Below are 19525 nucleotides of genomic sequence, written 5' to 3'. Positions count from 1 at the left end.
CCCCCCAAGAAATATTTTAGTTTATTATTATTATTATTATTATTATTATTATTATTATTATATATATATCCATCCGATCTTTACTTCTTTTAACATATTTTTAAAATAAAAATCTTCTTTTTCGTTTTTTTGAATCCCTTGTCCCCTGGCCTCATTGATGGTTTGTTTGTTTATTTATATTATATATTATTTTATATAATGTTTTAACCCCATTTTTTTGTTTATTTCCTTCGTGAATCTACCTCCACCCCACTTTTTCTTTTCCTTGAAATATGGCTCAATTTTGGGGCTTTTTTTATTATTTTTTTTTTTCAGATTGTATAATTTTGAGAGCACTGCATCTCAAGAATCTAAATCGACCAAAGTTTAATATTAATTGAATAATTTCTAATATTATATATATATATATATATCAAATTGCACTCTTTCATAACTCATTCGTTTTTTGAGCTAAAGCTTGCGATGGAATTGTAACTACTGATTTCCCAACGATGGTGACGACAAGTGGAAAAGATCCAAAAATGGAGACCATCAGATTTAGACCAGACAAACACTGGTTCTGTTTTCATATTAAAAATTTCTCTCACTTTGCATTTTAATTTTTTTATTTACAGATCTATGATTTTGAGCACACGGCATCTAAAAAATCACAGCGGACTGAGGTATGGTGTCTCTCTTCATTTTTCAATCACTCAAAGTGCAATATTATTTTCCAAAAATAATTAAAAAAAATCAAATTGCTCTCTTTCAACGACCGAATAGCGGAATATATAATCAATTTTCACCAATTTTCAAGAATATAATTTTGCTTGACGATTGTGGTATTTTTTTTTCATAAGCAAGTATTAATTTGTGCTATTAGTACATGAATGTTTTATTCATTTATAAACTAAAGTGTTTATTTTTTTTTAATTGAATGTTCTTTAAATTTTGACTTAATCTTATTTGTGTTTTTAACGGGCATTTAAAAAAAAATCTTCTTGACAAAATTTTGGCTTAGATATATTTTTGTATGAATATAATGAATCGTAATATTATTTTTAAATGGGAAAAAAAAAAAAAAATTTTTTGGCCCCCCAATCACAAGTTCCTGGCTCCGCCCCTGATTATTTCGTCAAATTATGTCATTATTTGTATAAAGATATTTTTTTTCGAATCACAACTCTCACTCGTACCAACCAATTACCTAGGTATATGTACAAAGTTCCATCTTCAGCTTTTTTTTTTTCTGTGTTTCTTTCCTTACAATATAAGGAGCACAAATTTTTAATGCGCAAGTAATCCCAAGCAAGAAAATTTCTAAGCTATGTTGGCAAGCCACAAATTCGAGACTTAGATTTGAAATTGAAAAAAATTTAGTTACATAAATATAACATAATTTAATTCTAAAATCCAATTCCAAAATACAATGCTAAATTCAAATTAATACAATGCCAACGAGAAACAATGACAGAACTGCGAGCACGGCTGTCCTTGCTTCTCCCCAGTGGTGTCTGTTTCTCCACAGACGCGACCAAAGAAATGAAATTTTTTTTTTTTTTTTTTTTTTTCGGTTTACTTGCCAAGAGCTAAAACATGGCTAGCTTGTAATGACAAAATAAAATTATGGTGTTTAAGTAAATTTATTTGAGTAAGTAAGGTCAAATAAGTCTTCACAGCAAATAGAAAGGCACATTAGGAACTTTAAAAGATAAAATTTGCTTACATTTTGCGTTGACTAACGCCTGTTAATGGAATGAATTAAGGATACAAAGTTGAAGGGAGGTAAAGTTGAAGGGAGGTAAAGTGTAATTTGACAAACAAGGGGGATCGAGGTCTTGTATTTTGACGAAACTTCAAGGAAGTTTTGTAATTTATCCATATATATATATACAATAGTGTTTAATTGCTCAATGGGAGTAAGAAATTATATACTCATTTTTAATTGTACCCATCTAATCCTACAAGCAATTAGTTAATTGACTTTAATTTTTCTTTATTTTAAGAAACTTACATTTTCTTTCCATACCATTAAATATTTTTAAAGAAAAATGATAGAATTGAACAATTTATTAAAGGAAACAAAAAATAAAATAAATTGGCTACTTTTTGCCAAATTTGCAAGCAGCCACGATGAAGTAAAATTAATTTAAAATTAAAAGTCATCATTTTTAGTTTTTTTTCCATACTTTATCAATTCTATTGATAAATTATGAAAAAACTTAAGATTTGCAATGATATTATACATCTTTTGGCATGTTTTTACCAATCAACACTTTGAACATTTAATTTACCAAAAAAATAAAAAATAAAAAAATATGGAAAACATTTAGATGGATATATAATAATATATTAAGAGTTGTTTTGCAGGATCTTTCTAAAAAAATTATGAAACCAATAATAGTCTCCTAATTCTAAATTAGTTGCTGAACAAATTCAAAATATTTTATTAAGCTGAGTATAAAATATGGATCAATCTTAAAATTTGAGTTTTGATTATAATCAATACTTCTCAAGTAATCTTTATTTAATGTCTACTTTATTTATCTCTTTTGATTAATTTTATTTGGTTTCTGTTGCTGCATACAAATTTGTTGAATTGAATAAACAATCGGTAGTGATAGGGAAGTATTTTTTTACTGGAAAGAGAAACCCAGGCAAAAAAGTAGCCAATTATTTTATTTTTGTTTCCTTTAATAAATTGTCTAATTCTATCATTTTTCTTGAACGATATTTAATGGTATAGAAAAAAAAATATAAGTTTCTTAAAATGAAGAAAATAAAAGTCAATTAACTAATTGCTGTAGGATTAGATCCTAAGGCTACAATTAGCAGTGAGTATATAATTCCTTGCTCCAGTGAGCAATTAAACACTACTGTATATATATATATATATATAGAGAGTCTTGATCTCTTACTCCTCATGGAGTAAGAAAAATAATCCACACTTTTTATATAGACCGTTAGATTTATCTAACAGTCATTTTACGAACCCACCCATGATCTTTCCTTTTAAGACTAAACCACCGTCACCCTATTTTTAGTTTCTATAATTAATTTTACGATTACCATCTACTATAACAATAAAAGGTAATTATAAAAGGTAAAAATAAAAAACTTTGAAAAAAAATTAATTCCCCCGTAGCTTTACTTTTATTTGTCGTAGAAGAGTTTACTTTAAGGCTGTGAGGATTAAATGTTTTTAAATTTTGTTAAGTTTCATCCCTTTACGAAGAGATTAAATTTTTTGTTTTCATTTTATTTAGTTTAAGCCTTAACAATTTTGAATAAAGTCAATGTCATATGATTCCATTATTCAGTTGTATGATATATATTGTTATTCACACATACACGCACAAATAACTATAACAATAATACTTCTTTCCATGAGAGCTTTGGTTCTGAAACAACATGAAACACCTCTAAATCCCAGAATTATGCACACCGCTTAACATCTCAGCTGCATCTTTCCCAATACATTTTCAGACCTCCCCTTGAAAACCCACATATACATATTCTTCATATCATGCTGAACCATGAAAACATCAAGCTTCAAGTCTAATTTATCATAACCACCAACCCCATTACTCTCCCAAGTGATCTTACTCTTTGATTTCTCATTCAAAGTTGGTTTAAAATAAAAACGGAAGAAAAACCAGGCACCCCAGACACTATCAAGCTTCTTAGCAATATACGGGTATTGTTTTTCTTTCAAAGAAACATTTAAATAAAAGCAAATTTATTAGTAAAATATATAGGAATTAATTTTTTTCAAAGGTTTCTATTTTTATTTTGATAATTACCTTTTATTGTTACAGTGGGTGGTAAAATTAATTATAGAAACTAAAAATAGGGTAAGAATGGTTTTGTATTAAAAGGAAAGGCCATAGGTGGGTTTGTAAAATGATCGTTAGATTTAATCTAACGGTCTATATAGAAAGTATGGATTATTTTTCTTGCTCTATGGGGAGCAAGAGATCAGGACTCTATATATATATATGTATATATATATATATATATATGATCTTTATATGTTTGTTCTCTCCGCATTTAGCTCCTTCTACATATATACTACATTACTACACAAATATATAAATATATGGGATTTTTACGTATAAGTGGTGATAGTGAAGGTATTTTACAAAATCATGAAGGTAGTTTAGGTATTTATTATATCATGAACCAATTTCTAATTGAACCCCTTTCATAAGCTAAATTTATATTTTCACTCCTAAAGTTTATTTTATGCACAATTTATCCAAAGAACAACTTTTAGAAATTCTAGAATATTGTCAAGTAGCACTTAGGAACTGTTACACTTCACTAGAATTCGAAAATACAACACGACGCATGAAGAATAAAAGAATTTAGATCTAGAATTATTCTTATACAGAATATTTTAGAAGTTAGACGACAAAGGTTTTAGTCAAGTTTATGAGCAGAATAGAGTTTAATAACCTAGACACCTCGATAAAATGATTTGAAGAGAACTTATATTATATTAAAACACAAATTGATCATAATTCCAGTCCCAGAAATTTAGATAACAAAATTATAATTTCTACTATTAAAGATATAAGTAATGATATTAAAAATATTTCTGAAAATCAAAAAATAATTATAGACTATTTAAAATCACTAAAAGAAGATATCCAAAAGTTATTACAATAATTTATGAGCACCAGTAATCCTGATTACCTACAAGCCTTATTCGAACTCTATAAAATAGATAAAGAACCTATAGGATTTACAAGTTTTACGACATACGTAAAATCAATCAATATATATATTCGACAAAATAACTTTCTAATCCAGTTACTACTCCAGTTATTTAAAAAGGTTAATAAACTTGAAGAAAAATTAGAAGTATTACAAGAAAGTATTCCTAAAGAATCTTCTAAAGAAATAACTAAACTCTTAGATAAAATTAAAGATTTAAAATTATCACTAATCCTTTATCGGCTAAAAACACTAAGCAAGTAAATCTATTACAACCATATAAAGAATTTCAATTATTCTTAGAAAGGCCAAAGAAATAATGTGTGTAGAAGATTTATATGATAATTAGCATGATGCTCAAAATTATATAAAAAAATGGAATTAAAAAGAAAATTCTAATAAAGTTAACCTTTATTCTAGTAATCTGTTAAACTTCTATAGTATTCGACAAAATAACTTTTTAATCCAGTTACTACTCCAGTTATCTAAAAAAGTTAATAAACTTGAAGAAAAATTAGAAGTATTACAAGAAAGTATTCCTAGAGAATCTTCTAAAGAAATAACTGAACTCTTAGATAAAATAAAAGATTAAAAATTATCACTAATTTATCGGGTAAAAACACTAAGCAAGTAAATCTATTGCAACCATATAAAGAATGGCAATTATTCTTAGAAAAGCCAAAGAAATAATGCGTGTAGAAGATTTATATGATAATGAGCATGATGCTCAAAATTATATAAAAAATGGAATGAAGAAAGTATCTAATAAAGTTAACCTTTATTCTAGTAATCTGTTAAACTTCTATAGTAAAATATATAATCATCTTAGCCAAAGAAGAATAAGTGTAGTTAATAATCAAGTAATATTAGATCTCATAACACCAAAAGCTTATCATTAATTAGAAAAAACTAATTTAGATCTTATGCATTTGGGTGTTATAATGATTGGTATAGTATGATTAAATAGATTAGAAGTAGGAACCAAAGCTCTTGTTTATATTTACGATGATAAATGGACTAACCATCAACATGCATAAATAGCTAGTGTAGTACAGAAATAGATTTAGTAGTTAACGCAGCCATTGTAGGATGTATTCCTAATTTCATAATGACCACTAGAGAATTTATCAAATATATTAAGATAGTAATATCTACAAAGGGATATAACATGGCTGGCGAATATGAAAACCTATTAATTAATATTTTATTTATGGGTAAAACAGTTAATCAGTATAACCTAAAGTTTAAGTTTAAGGCACAATTTGACGAAATAGTTAAGCCATTTAGTAGTAAATACGTTCAAATGATTGAAGCTAGGAAAATAAGTAGCGAAACCTATGAAGGAACTGAATGGGAATTACCAAATCTTAATAAAACAATCCAAAAGATTCTTGATAATAATAAAATATATGTAAAACATAACGGAGAAGCTAGTATAAGGTTCAATAATTATAAACGACAAAATAATCTAATAGATAATAATACTAAGGAAGAATTTATAAATACCATAATAGAGATAAAATCTCCCGAAGAAATTAATGTCCTCTATGATAAACTAGAAAATGAAATTCTAGATAAAATTATATTTGATTTTGAAAATTTAGAAATAAAAGATTTAAAGGATAAGTATCCAGAACCCAAGTATCAACTTCTAGAAAGTATTTACCAAAGATAAGGAAATAATGAAGATATTAGGAGAAATATTCTAAATGTAGGATTAGAATTTTTTTACACAAAGAATGAATTAAACACATTAAAAGAAGAATTAGACGTAGTAGAACATAGAGAAGGAAAAGAAATCGCAGAAACATCAACTTCTCAAAACCAACCTATACAAGGTCAGGCAAACAGGAAATGCATAATGCCACAGGAAGTACTAATACCACAAATGACGACTATACCACTGGACAATGGTTAAATCCCACACATAAAACTTATGCCGAAAATAGAAATATACTAGACATGTACGCTTGGACACAAAATCATTGACGTTACGATAATATACTAGCACAACAAGCAGGAACAATACTAGACATATCACGACACGATCCCCAAGATTAGGCAAAAGTAATTGAAGATTGGGAACAAAACTGCATTAGGCAAGCTATTCTAACCAACTTTGATAATAAAACACAATCCCTAACTTATTGTGAGACCCTATTAAGGGGAGTAATTCATAATTTAAAGTAACTTATGCTAATGACTACGTACCCTCCTACGAGATAATTTTACAATTCAAGGTTTTGCTAGTTTAATAAGAAAATGTGCTAGTAGGAGAAAATATATTATTAGACGAAACCCAAATAAAGCAAACAGAAGCTTTATGTAATTTAGAATTACTACAGATTTGTGATTTCAGATATATAAAGGATTACACTAATAAGTTATTCGAGTATTTCGCAGTCACAGGCAAAACAGGAGATATAACCTTAATCGATAGGTATCTTCAAAAATTACCAGGAAGTGTATGAACTAAGATATGTGAAAAATTATTAGAAAATCCTAGAAGAGATTGGTTAACTATAGGAGATAGAGTAAATTCTGTTTATAACATGTTAAAAGCAAAATGTAGACAACGTAATGAATCTAAACAAATTAAGAAACAATTTTATTATACATGTAGACAAATAGACTTTCCATCACAGTATGGTTATATGCCTCAGAAAAATTATAAGTGTAACAAACCTAAAAAATATAATCTACACAAAAACAAAACCTACAAAAATTATCGTGACAAAAAACTTTATTTCAAAAATAACCCTAGACAATTCAAAAAGTGTCCTTTGGTATAAAAAAACAAAAAAATAAATAAAGAAAATAATAAAAAAGATAATAAAGTTAACACATTACCCACAAAAGAATGAAATTATAAATATTTTATTTGTGGAGATCCAGGTTATATAAGGCTAAATTGTTCTTACATACATAAACAAAATCTATCAAAAGAATACAAGAAAAAATCAGTATACTTGAAGATATTGAAGAACAAATAAAAGAATTATATGAACTGGAAAGTATTTATGATTCCGATGATGATAATGAAAGTATATATAGTATCGAAAGCATAGATAACGAATTCTATAATGATGAAGACTTTGAGTAAGGATTTTATTCAATGGAAGATTTCGTTGACACTATAAGCAATCCATCATGTCATTATACTTTAGTTAACTTTCATTCTCTTCTTTTAATTGTAAACAATGTAGTGCATCCATTAAAGAAGGTTGTAGAGACCATTATAAAACTTTATTATGTCATGATTGTTACTCAAAATATGAGCATCAGCTAAAAGATACACTAGAGGAATTCATAAATTCAATATATAAACCATCTAGTCTAATCCAATTCCAAGTAACGTTAGAATTTAAAGAAAAATGATCCAAACCTCTATTATGCTAGATACTGGAGCACCTAAAAGCATAATTCAAAAGCATTTAATACCATAAGAATCATTAATAAAATTAAACTATAATGTTAATATGAGTCAATATACTAATAAAAAAACTTCTAATAACTCATTGCATTTAAAATATTCCTATATAAATTAACAATGAAAAATTTATTTTACCATAAACTTATGTAGTTAATAATACTCCTAATACTTATGATTTTATTTTAGGATTAAATTTCATAAATTCACTCATCGAAGGATTTATGTATATCCTTACAGGTTTACAATTTTTTAAAAAATGAACCTTTATTCAATCAAAAATGCAAAATATTCCCGAAAAGAATAAAGGAACTGTCACCTATATTATATTAATACTATACCTATAATAGACGAAACTGCAGAACATTTATTTGATGTGTTTGAATTTTTAGAAGATATCTATGAAGCATTAATGTTTCTTAGCCATTTAGACGAACCAAAGATTATTCTAAATAATAAGGCTTAAAAATTCTAAATTAAACTTAGATAATCTTCTACGATTAACTGAAACAATAGAGATCTTAGGAGAAGATCCTCAGAAACATTGGTATAAAAATAAAATCGAACCAAAACTAAATATAATAAATCTCTTTATAACTATAATCCCTGTACTCTAGATGACTAAGAAGAATTTTAGAGACAAATTAAAGAACTTTTACAGCTAAAAGTAATAAGAAAAAGCAATAGTAGACATCGAAGTCCAACATTTATGGTTAGAAACCACGCTGAAATAAAAAGAGGAAAAGCTGGAATAGTTATAAATTATAAACGATTAAATGATAATACTTATGATGACAGCTATAAAATCCCAAATAAAGATGTTTTTACTAACAGAATATAAGACAAAAAATGATTTTCTAAATTTCACTGCAAATCAGGATTTTGGTAAATCCTCATGACTAATGAATCCATTGAATGGACTGCATTTACATGTCCTGATGCACATTATGAATGGTTTGTTATGCCTTTTGGATAACGCATCGCAAGAGTTCTAACGAAAAATGGATACCGTATTTAATAAATATTTAAATTTATGTTGTGTTTATATCGATGATATTCTTGTCTTTAGTCAAACCAAAGAAAAACATAGAGAACATCTTGAAATAACACTAACTGAATTTATAACACAATGACTCATTAAAGTAGCAAAAAGATGATATTAGAAAAACTAGAAATCAAATTTTTAGGCTTTTTCATAAAGGGAGTAGAAGTAGAATTACAATCATATATTATTAAAAAGATTTTAAGTTTTCCTGATAAATTAGAAGAAACCAAGGTACTACAACCATTTTTAGGATTATTAAATTACGGTCGCGATTTCATCCCAAAATTAGGACAATTAGTAGGACTATTATACTCTAAATTTGGAAAAAAAATGGTCAAAAATATTTTAATACACAAGACATAGAACTCGTTAAGAAAATTAAATCTCTAGGCACTTAGTTAGAACCTTTACAACTCCCACATGCAAAATAATTACAAAATAATTCAAATAGATGAATCAGCACAAGGATAGGCAGGTTTACTCCTTTAAAGACCTACAAAAGAGTCTTTTCGAGAAGAGGAACAAATTTGTTGCCATGCAAGTGGAACATTTAATAAAGCACAACCTATACTACCATCAACAAATCTAGAATTTTTAGGAGTAATAAACTCTATAGAAAAATTTCATATTTTTCTTAATAAAGAATTCCCCATAAGAACAGATTTTGATAATATTGTCAAATTTGTAAATAAATCAAAACAACAGAGGATGTCTACAAAAAGATGGATTTCTTATATTGACTGTATTACTGGACGAGGATTTAAACCCATATTTGAACATGTCAAAGAAAAAGACAATTATTTAGCGGATATTCTATCTCGCCTATTAATTGATTGTTAAATTTTACAGGAATAGAGAAGAGTAACAACAACAACTATAGCCTTATACCAGGCACTTCTAACCCACTTTTAATTATTCAAAACCCAGCTCAACAATTCCGCGCTAGACATAAACTTTTTCCAGACCAAAAACTTATTTTGGATAATATCTGGTTTACAAGAAATACTCCTGATAGAACCCTTGTCAAAATTTAAATACTTTAAGTGAATATATTGTAGCAACTAACAAAGCATATCATAATATTCAGAAAGAACACAAGATTCTCATTTTAAAAAGCTAAATTTAGCCTATCAAAATGCAGCAACAGCATACATCATTGCTAAACTAACCATTTCTGAATAGAGGATTAATGAAGATGAAAATCTTCAAAAAGTTTAACTTCTGTATGTACAAACAAAGTATGCCAATCTTTTACCCATTTTCTCTCCAACTTATATAGAAATCCTAAGACAACAAGTTGAGCTCTTTCCTGATGATATAAAAGAACTTATCCTTAAAGAAGCAAATTCTGATGGTTTCAAAGAATGGATTGATATCCAAAACTACTTCAGAAACAATAGTCCACCTAATGGAACTTGTTACCATTATCTTTCTTTACACCTTGTACAAAAATATGATGTTCATTCCATAGTTCAGTTAGATATAGATCTTATACATTACTCTCCTCTTGATATTGCCAGAAAAACATGTTTTTTAACAAAAACCACCAGATGCCACACAAACAAACTCTTAGAATTAGGAATGGTCAATAGTATCACCATACCCAAAGACATATCCTTAGAAGTATTAGAAGTTTTTAATTTTACTTATCGATTGAACCAAGCCATTCTTTTTGAAAAATCTCATTGGCACCAAAACTACATGCTAGAAAGTCCAATTCACCTCTAAATCTATAGCACTCCCCCCGAATGGGTAAAAAATGGAGCTGTAATTATTAGACAGCATAGGATGTATCTTAATACAGATCCCATTGAAGTTCAAAACCAGTTACAATACACCCCTTTTGTTAATGATTTCCGTAACCATATAGAACCAGCTATATTTGACCAATTAATGTATTTCAAAGCTTATCGATTCCTTAATCCAAGCTTCAACCATGGTTTCAGATTTTTAGATCATAATATAAACATGGAGATTTTTATCAAAACCAGAATTGATCTCCTCCATATATTGAAATCTCACCAGAGGTAATAGCTATAATGGATAAGGAAGAAGAATGCATCAAAGGACTACATGCTTGGTTAGATAAAGGAAATGACAACTCACTAGACAGCACTGAAGAAAGAAATTATTTCGATATGCTAGAAGTATAATATTTTCTCCCAGAAGAATCCAGAGAGCACTCTAAAGTCAAAAAGTCCACAGTAGACTCCACTATCACGAACCATTTGTAGATAAGAATCCACCGAAAACAGATTCTAAAGCACATAAATGTCAAGAAGCAACAATTTAAAGATAAAGGTGTCCAGCAATAATTTAAGATATCTTATTTCCAAAGCATCTTACATCTCAGCCATCTATGCAGCATCTATAATCTCAAGGTTGATCTATTTCTCAGTTCAATCTATAAAAGGAGCTACTCAACTCAAGAAAGGATTATTGAGTTTTAGCTTCCATCAAGTATTCCAATCTTCAATAATAACTTCTTAGTGTGTTTTCTTTTATGATTTCTTTCAGTGTATTTCTTTTTGTAAAATATTGTTTGAGAGTGCATCCATGTATAAACAGCGTGTCTCTATGTATATATTTCCCATGTAATAAAATCATCCAATTTGTTCTTATATAAAATCTCATCCTCCTTTTTTAGTATTTTCTTTTCTTTCGAGCAAAAGACTTCTGTCGACAAAAAGATCTAGTATATCGATTTCTTTTAGCCAGACAGTGTAGATCCTAGAATTTTTTTGAATCCAACCAGTACAAGCTGCCTTAGTTTTAATTTAACAATTCCTTCTATGAGTTGACTCGAACTGTTGGCTTGTTGGCCAGTCTTGCCGGTATCTTGACGTTTCTTTTAGGGCGTTATCAGGTTCGAAAGTCATTTTTGTGATTCAATTGTTAAATTTATTTCTCTGTTATTCCATGCTTCTAATTGGGTTTGATTGATTTTAATTTTGGTATCAGAGCCAATACTGTTTCGTTAAATGAAATTTATATATAAGATATTTTCTCTAAAGAAGTCTATAAGTCTAATTTAATCTACTGAGAAATATTAATTTAGTGTGAAATATATATATATATATATATATATATATATATATATATACACATTTTATTCAAGGATCTTTTAATATATTAGATTGATTTCATGTTTTAAGGCTTTTATGTTATAATAGTGATGTCTTGGGTCATTATAGTAATATAGTTTGTTGTGTGGTCCAAAGTAGAAAGTAAGTCTATTTTTTAGAAATAGTTTGTGTGGTCCATCCATTTATTAATGTTTCATGACTTTGACTTCATGATTGTGTAGTATATACCCCATAAGCCCATGTATTAGTAGTTAACCCTAAATATATTCACATCAACTTATGTGAATGGTAATTTAATAGCCACTAGCCTACCTCCGCTAATGGTGGTGGTAAGAAGATCATTGACTCCAACAATGCCAAAGGCAAAGAAAGAGTAAAGATCTAATTGGAATTGTTGTGGGTTAAATTAGGGGATTGTTGGGGGTTCGATTGGGTGGTGGCAGTGGCCATGGTGAGAGCCAAGGATGGACCCATGTTGTACCCCTTGAATTTTTTTTACTATTATGTCTCCTATTTTTGTCATATTGATATATATATATATATATATATATATATATGAAATATTACCTTTCCCTACCTGAAATTATTAAAAAAATTAATATTACCCCTCCTCACATGAGTTTCTGGGTCAATTTGTGATGGGAGGAGGTGGCAATAGCCATGGTGGGTAGAGAAGATGATTGGGATAATTTCTCTTTGCCAAGTCATTTTACATCAATTTATTTTTATTTATTTATTTATTTGTTGAAGAGGACACTTTAACCTTTTCACCGTTCTGTTAATGGTTGAAAGTGATGACAGGTCCTTTTTTGTTTTTTTTTTGGTAAACAAAAGATTTTATAACACCAGAGCAACAAGTACATAAGGTACACTTAAAGCATATAGCCAAATACATGGATCTATCTATGCTACCTTCCTAATAAAATCTATAGTGGGAAGTCTTAGAGCCTTAACATGACTATGACAGGCTATAGAAATTGGCATAATGCTACGAACAACATCCAATATGCATGCTTTATCCTCCACCACAGTATATAGCATTATACCAAACGTAATGTCCCACTCTATCAGCGCTCTAAGATCCAAGACCGTGGTATCTTCTATTTGAACAACATCATCACCTAATGATATATCATGGGTAACAGGGGAAACAAAATCCTCCAGAAGAGACTAGATCACACAATCCGTATGGACATGACTCCGGGAAAGCAAGATAATAACATTGACCACCTCTGATGAGCGCTGAAAAGTGCGCAATTAAACCCCTTAAGCTCAGGTATTCTAGAACCTTTATCTATCTTATTTTCCCGTCTTAGACTAATTTCATGTTATTGCCTTTTTAGGTGCTTATCCAAAAAAATAAGTTAATTCAGTCAAATAAGAGCTTAAAGAAGCAATCCCAAGCTAAATGGAAGAAAGGAGCAAAGTGGAAGCAAAGTGTGGAAAGACAACAAGTTCGATCGATCTCAACATTTTTTCAATCAATCAGAGCAAGATCGATCTGGCTTCATTAAGATGGATCCAAGCAATTGTCCTTATCCAAAAGATATCACCATCTTCGATCGATTCAACCTTTCTCAGATCGATCAAAATTATTTGATCTTATCCAGTACACCTACCACTTTTGTCTCTTTCCCAAAATATCTCAAAATATCTCATAGATTTGTCTTTATTCAAAAAGGCACTCGATCTCTGCAGCATTTGATGGATCTCACCTAAGTTCGATCGATCTCTCCATAATTCGATCGATCGAACCTCCTCAAGTCTGAAATAAAACAAAGTCCAGCTCATTAAAAGTTGGCTCATGGTACAATCATTGCAAGGACCCTAGTGCACGAATCCAGACCATTGGGTGTGACACTTGCCTCCTATATAAGGATTTGGAGCCATTTTAAGAGCATCATCTTCATATCTTCATTACACATATCATATCTCATATCTTGGAGAGGAGGCTAGAGGCTAGAGACTAGAGAGCTTTAACATGTTTTGGGAGTTCTTCCATTCTTCTAGGGTTTCCATTAAGAAGGAGGTCATTCCTACCATAGAGATAGCCCTTGAAGGTTGGATGACTGCTTCAATGAGTGGCTAGACATCTACTTGGGGCTAGAGTAGCCCCTAAGTTTGCTTCTTAGACTTAGTGCTTTGTACATTTTTGGGAATTTACTTGTAACAAATGTTTTGATCTTGGATTTATATATATATCTTGTGGTTTTTACTTGATGTGTATGGATTAATGCTTTTAATTGATTGTCTATTTCTAATCATATGTCTATGTATGCTAGAATGGATGATTCATGTGCTTTTCTCTAGATTTAGTGGAATTTATGCATGTCTATGTGTATGGATGAAGTTAATCTAGAGATGGTCAAAATATAGTGCTTAATTGAACACTCTTGTAATTTATTTGATGGTTCACACTTATTTCTTGATGGATTGTGCCACACCTTTAGCTTACTTAGTTTAATTTCCATGTCTTTAGTGTAGTTGTAGTGTAGTTGCTTTAGATTCATAGATAGGTGGACAATCTATTCTTGTTCCTTGGTGTTCCATACTTATGAATGCAAATGGTGTATGCTTGTAGATAATTGTGTGTGCATAAATTGTGGTTTCATTGAATGGATTTTGGTCTCATTTGATAAGTTGTGCTTTCCATTTGAATTGGCTAGACAATCTATACTTATTTTCCATCCATGCTTAGTTTCAATTAATGACACACACACACACAAGTTACAATTAAATTTCTCAATTGATATACAATTGGTAGTGTCTAGTGAAGTCAAGCTTAGTGGTAAGCTCTAGTACCCCAAGTCCTCCCCTTTATATCTTTTTCCTTACTTTCTAAATTGTTACATTTTACTTGCTTTAATTTCAATTTCATTGTAGTTTAATCAACCAAACAAATCATATTTTGATCACTTGACCTACTAACCTTATATATTGTTTCTATTGCAAACACGCCCATAATCTCTTGGGACAATCTCTACTCACTCTTACTACGTTAGTAATAGTGGTAGTAGTGGTTTTTATAAATTTAAACTTGACCAAAAAGGCTTTTTTTGAATCGCACATTCACTACATTATTTTGGCGTATACAAGCGGCTTCGTCAAATTTTAGCGCCGTTACCGGGGATTGAATTGGCAACACCATGTTTTGGAAACAAATAGAAATTAGTACTCTTTTGATCATGTCTTTACTTTACTTTATTTTTGTTACTTATTGTGTTTGTTCTTGATTGGCTAGGAACATTGAGCTAAGAGAGTCAAACAAAGGGAATTAAAGAGCAAAGAAAGTAAGGAAGCCAAGTGAAGCTAAGCAAAAGCATAAAGGGCTAAAATCTAAAATTTGCAAAGCATAGCAAGGCTTGAAAATTGAAAATGAATTGAAATTACTTAAGGACCCTTTGTGAGATCTTTCTAACTCAATCTCTAGTTAAATTGTCGGCCCGCGTGGTGGCAAGTTTTTAAATTCTTAGATAAATCGTGAGCCCACGTGGAGGCAATTTAATTTGCTTTGCATATTGTTCAAGCATGGGAGTATGGGACCAATGTATGTGGAGAATGTTTGTTAATTAATTTGCTGTGGGGGCGAAGTGATTGTTATTTGCTTGTTATTTGTTTTGTTAGTGCATGAATATCGTAGGTCATTGAATCATACTCTTGTCCCTCCTAATTTGCATCTTGAATCGGTTGTTCGTAATCCTAGGGGAAGAGGTAGTTCGCATCATTCCATTTCACTAATGGAGGAATTGAATGACGACAGTGTGGAGGACCTTGGTCACATAGACCAACAAAGCATCCTCCACCCTAATGTGCATCATAAAAATATTCAAGTACCATTAGGCATGCCAAGACCATTCATCCCATCACAACAATAAGGCCAAATTCCATTGGGAATGCCTCGGCCAATTTTTGCTCCACAACCTCCCATTATACAAGGCAACCACGATGTTCGAGTAGCACCACCGGTTATGAATCCTCCCATTACTTTAAGAGACCATTATGTGCCTAATGAATACAATGCACCTATATGCATTCAATTGCCCCCATTTAGAGCACATCACTATGAGATTAAACCACAAACTATTCAAATGATTCCTAACTATCATGGACTTCAGAGTGAAGAACCCTATAAGTATTTGGATGAGTTTCTTAAAGTATATTCCACCGTGAAATACACGGACATGCCAGAAAAAGTTTTAAGACTCAAACTTTTTCCCTTTACCCTTAAGGACAAGGCAAAATATTGGTTCAACAATCTTAGGCCTTTTTCGATAACTTCTTGGGCAGAAATGCAACAAAACTTCTTGAAGAAGTACTATCCGGTTTCGAAGACCAATGCCATGAGAACTTCCATTTGTGAATTTTCTCAAGGGGATGGGGAAATGTTTTATGAGGCATGGGAAAGGTTTAATGACTTGCTTAGGAAGTGCCCACATCATAACATACCTAAGTGGCAACTAGTTTAATATTTCTTTAAAAGTTTACCGAATAATCACAAGGGTATGGTTGATGCATCTATGGGTGGTTCTTATCTTGACAAGCATGAAAATGATGTGTTGTAATTGTATGAAAACATGAGTAAGAATTCAATGCATAGATCTTTGTCATCCAAAAATGGTAGAAATCTAGGTGGAAGTAAGAATGTTGGCTTATATCAAGTTGACAATTCCGATGACATAGTCGCTGAGATGAAATCTTTATCTCAAAGGTTTGATCAATTCTTGATCAACCAAAATTCGGCGAATCAAATATCTTCATCCCCTAATCATGTTCATCATCATGCATCTAATGAATTTTGCATGACTTGTTGAAGTGTCTTGCATTCTACTTCCAATTGTCCCCATGGACATGCGTAAAGTGATGAGCGCTGAAAAGTGCGCATTTAAACCCCTTAAGCTTGAACATTCTAGGACCTTTATCTATCTTATTTTTTCGTTTTAGACTAATTTCGTGATATTTCCCTTTTTAGGTTAATAAAGTTAAAACGAGCTAAAAATGGCTTCTTAAGGCCTTTTTGGAGTCAAACTAAGTCTTTGTGAGAATTTGGAGCAAAAGGAGGCTGATTTGGAGCAAAATGAGGCTGATGCTGAAAAACTGCCAAGTGAGATAGATCACAGAAAAGTGAGATCGATCAGAGTTGGATCGATCAAACCCAGATCGATCAAAAGTTGGATCGATCGAACCAAACTCTGATCGATCGAAGAAAAGTCTGATCGATTGAAAATGTGCTGGCAGTGAGCTATCTAATTCCCGAGTGCGCCGATTTCTACCTACCACATAGTTGCGGGATTAGATATTTTTGGGCTATATTTCTGACTTAGTGACTAAGAAAAAGTCCTTCTATTTAAAGGGAATTGAACCATTTTGTAAGAGAGCTTTTCATCATTTTACTTTTACATTGTAATTTTAATTTCTCTCTCTAGAAAAGTTAGAGATTAGGGTTAGAAGAAAAGAGGGAAGTGGGGCCATATCTCAAGAACCCATCTCTAGATCCACACACACTCTCTCTCTAGAGCTTCAAAGAAGAGGAAGAAGAAGATGGAACCATGTTTGGAGCTTGCTCTTGAGAGTTTCATGACTATATTCACCTCCTCCATGATTGGCTAGATCTACACTTAGGGCTTGGATGAGCCCTAAGTCTTGTGTAATCTAAACCCTTGTATTTCTATTTTTGGGGATTTATATATATTGTTGTGATTAGTGTTCTAGCCTTGTGAATTTAATGAATCTTGGTATATTTCAATGATTTCTATGGTTTAATTCTTCCTATTAATTCTCTAGTTTATTTACATGTTTATGTGTGATTAAATTAGGAATTATTTCTTACATGATTCATATGGATTAATTCTTTTTATTGATTCTCTATTTTAATTACATATTGTCTTATGTGTGTTTATTTGGGAATTGATCTCTACACTAGATTCTCTATGTTGGTTGCATGTCTATGTGTGATTAATTAAGGATTTAGTGATGCCTAAGCATGGGTTTTCATTGAATGGGTTTGTCAATTAATTTGATGGATTATTCTTATACTTGATGGGTTGTTCTACAATTTAATTCATGCTTGTAGGTAGGTAGACAATCTATACTTGATTTGATATTACATGACTTATTATTACAAATTCCATGATTCTCTAGATTGATGTGTGTTAAAATTTTTATTAATTTGATGGATCATGCTTAGAATTGATGGGTTGTTCTACACTTACTTTATTTGTTGGTTAGGTAGACAATTCATACATGAATTTGATGGTCCATGCTTAATATCGCAATCGGTAGTCGCATTTTGTTCACAACAATGTATTCCCTATTAATAAAAAGCAAGTGGTTAATTACACGAGCTTAGTGGTGATTCCAACACCCTAAGACCTCTCTTCATATCTCTTAAATCCCTATCTCTTAAATCCCTATCTCTCACTAGTTTACTTTAATTACATTTTAATTTAATTATTTTCTAGAGTAATCAACCAACCAACCCTTCTTTGCAATCTTGTGATACATTAGAGTCGAAGTTAAATTCCAACACGTATAATCCCTTGGGACGATCCCTACTCACTCTTGCTACGTTAGTAGTAGTGGTGGTAGTGGTTTTTATAAATTTAAACTTGACCAAAAAGGCTTTTCTTGAACCGCACATTCACTACATTATTTTGTCGTATAGGAACGGCCATCGTCAAATTTTAGCGCCGTTGCTGGGGATTAATGGTTTTGTTAGAATTAGACTAGACAATAGTGTTCATTAGATTGCTCCTATTTTTATTTTATTTTCCATTGTATATTCTTTTCTTACTCGTGATATTATTTGTTCAATTAGGTATTTTACTGCAAGGAAGGCAATCATTGGATCTTAAAGCAATCATTGGAGCTTAAAGCTAATATTAAAATTTGAAGTTGCTTAAGGACCGTTGTGAGCAATTCTTAGAACTCTTGTATTTTAATTGTGCATTTCTTTGCATGCTTGTGATAGCCATTGTTGAGGCTCATTTTATTGCTTAAATCTTTGTCTGAGCATCGGCCCATGTGGAGGCCATTATTTGTTGCATTTGGATTTTGAATATGGATGGAGCCATTGTTTGATCCAAGTTTGGGAAAAAATTAATTCCCCTCACCTTATGTCCATCCACTATATTTTGATCCTTATAAGGTTGAGTCCAATTCATTTCAACATGCATCATCTTATTATGGACTTGACTATTCTTATTATCCTCCTTGTGACTATTACCCTCCCCCACCATTTTATGATAAACCAACTCCACCATCTTCTAT

At 30.7% G+C, this 19525-nt stretch overlaps 1 non-coding gene across 1 annotated transcript; it reads right to left on the bottom strand.

Annotated features, from left to right (window-relative positions):
* Window positions 1-16596: 16596 nt before the first annotated feature.
* Window positions 16597-16703, bottom strand: LOC132275658 (small nucleolar RNA R71). Its single transcript, XR_009470696.1, has one exon. It is a non-coding gene; the product is annotated as a small nucleolar RNA R71 (small nucleolar RNA).
* Between the last annotated feature and the right edge of the window lie 2822 nt (window positions 16704-19525).

The sequence above is a fragment of the Cornus florida genome, unplaced genomic scaffold, assembly GCF_030987335.1.
Source record: "Cornus florida cultivar Cherokee Brave unplaced genomic scaffold, ASM3098733v1 CherokeeBrave_3.0.0_Hap2_Chr09, whole genome shotgun sequence".
Lineage (NCBI taxonomy): Eukaryota > Viridiplantae > Streptophyta > Magnoliopsida > Cornales > Cornaceae > Cornus > Cornus florida.
This window is presented reverse-complemented; position numbering and strand designations above follow the sequence as displayed.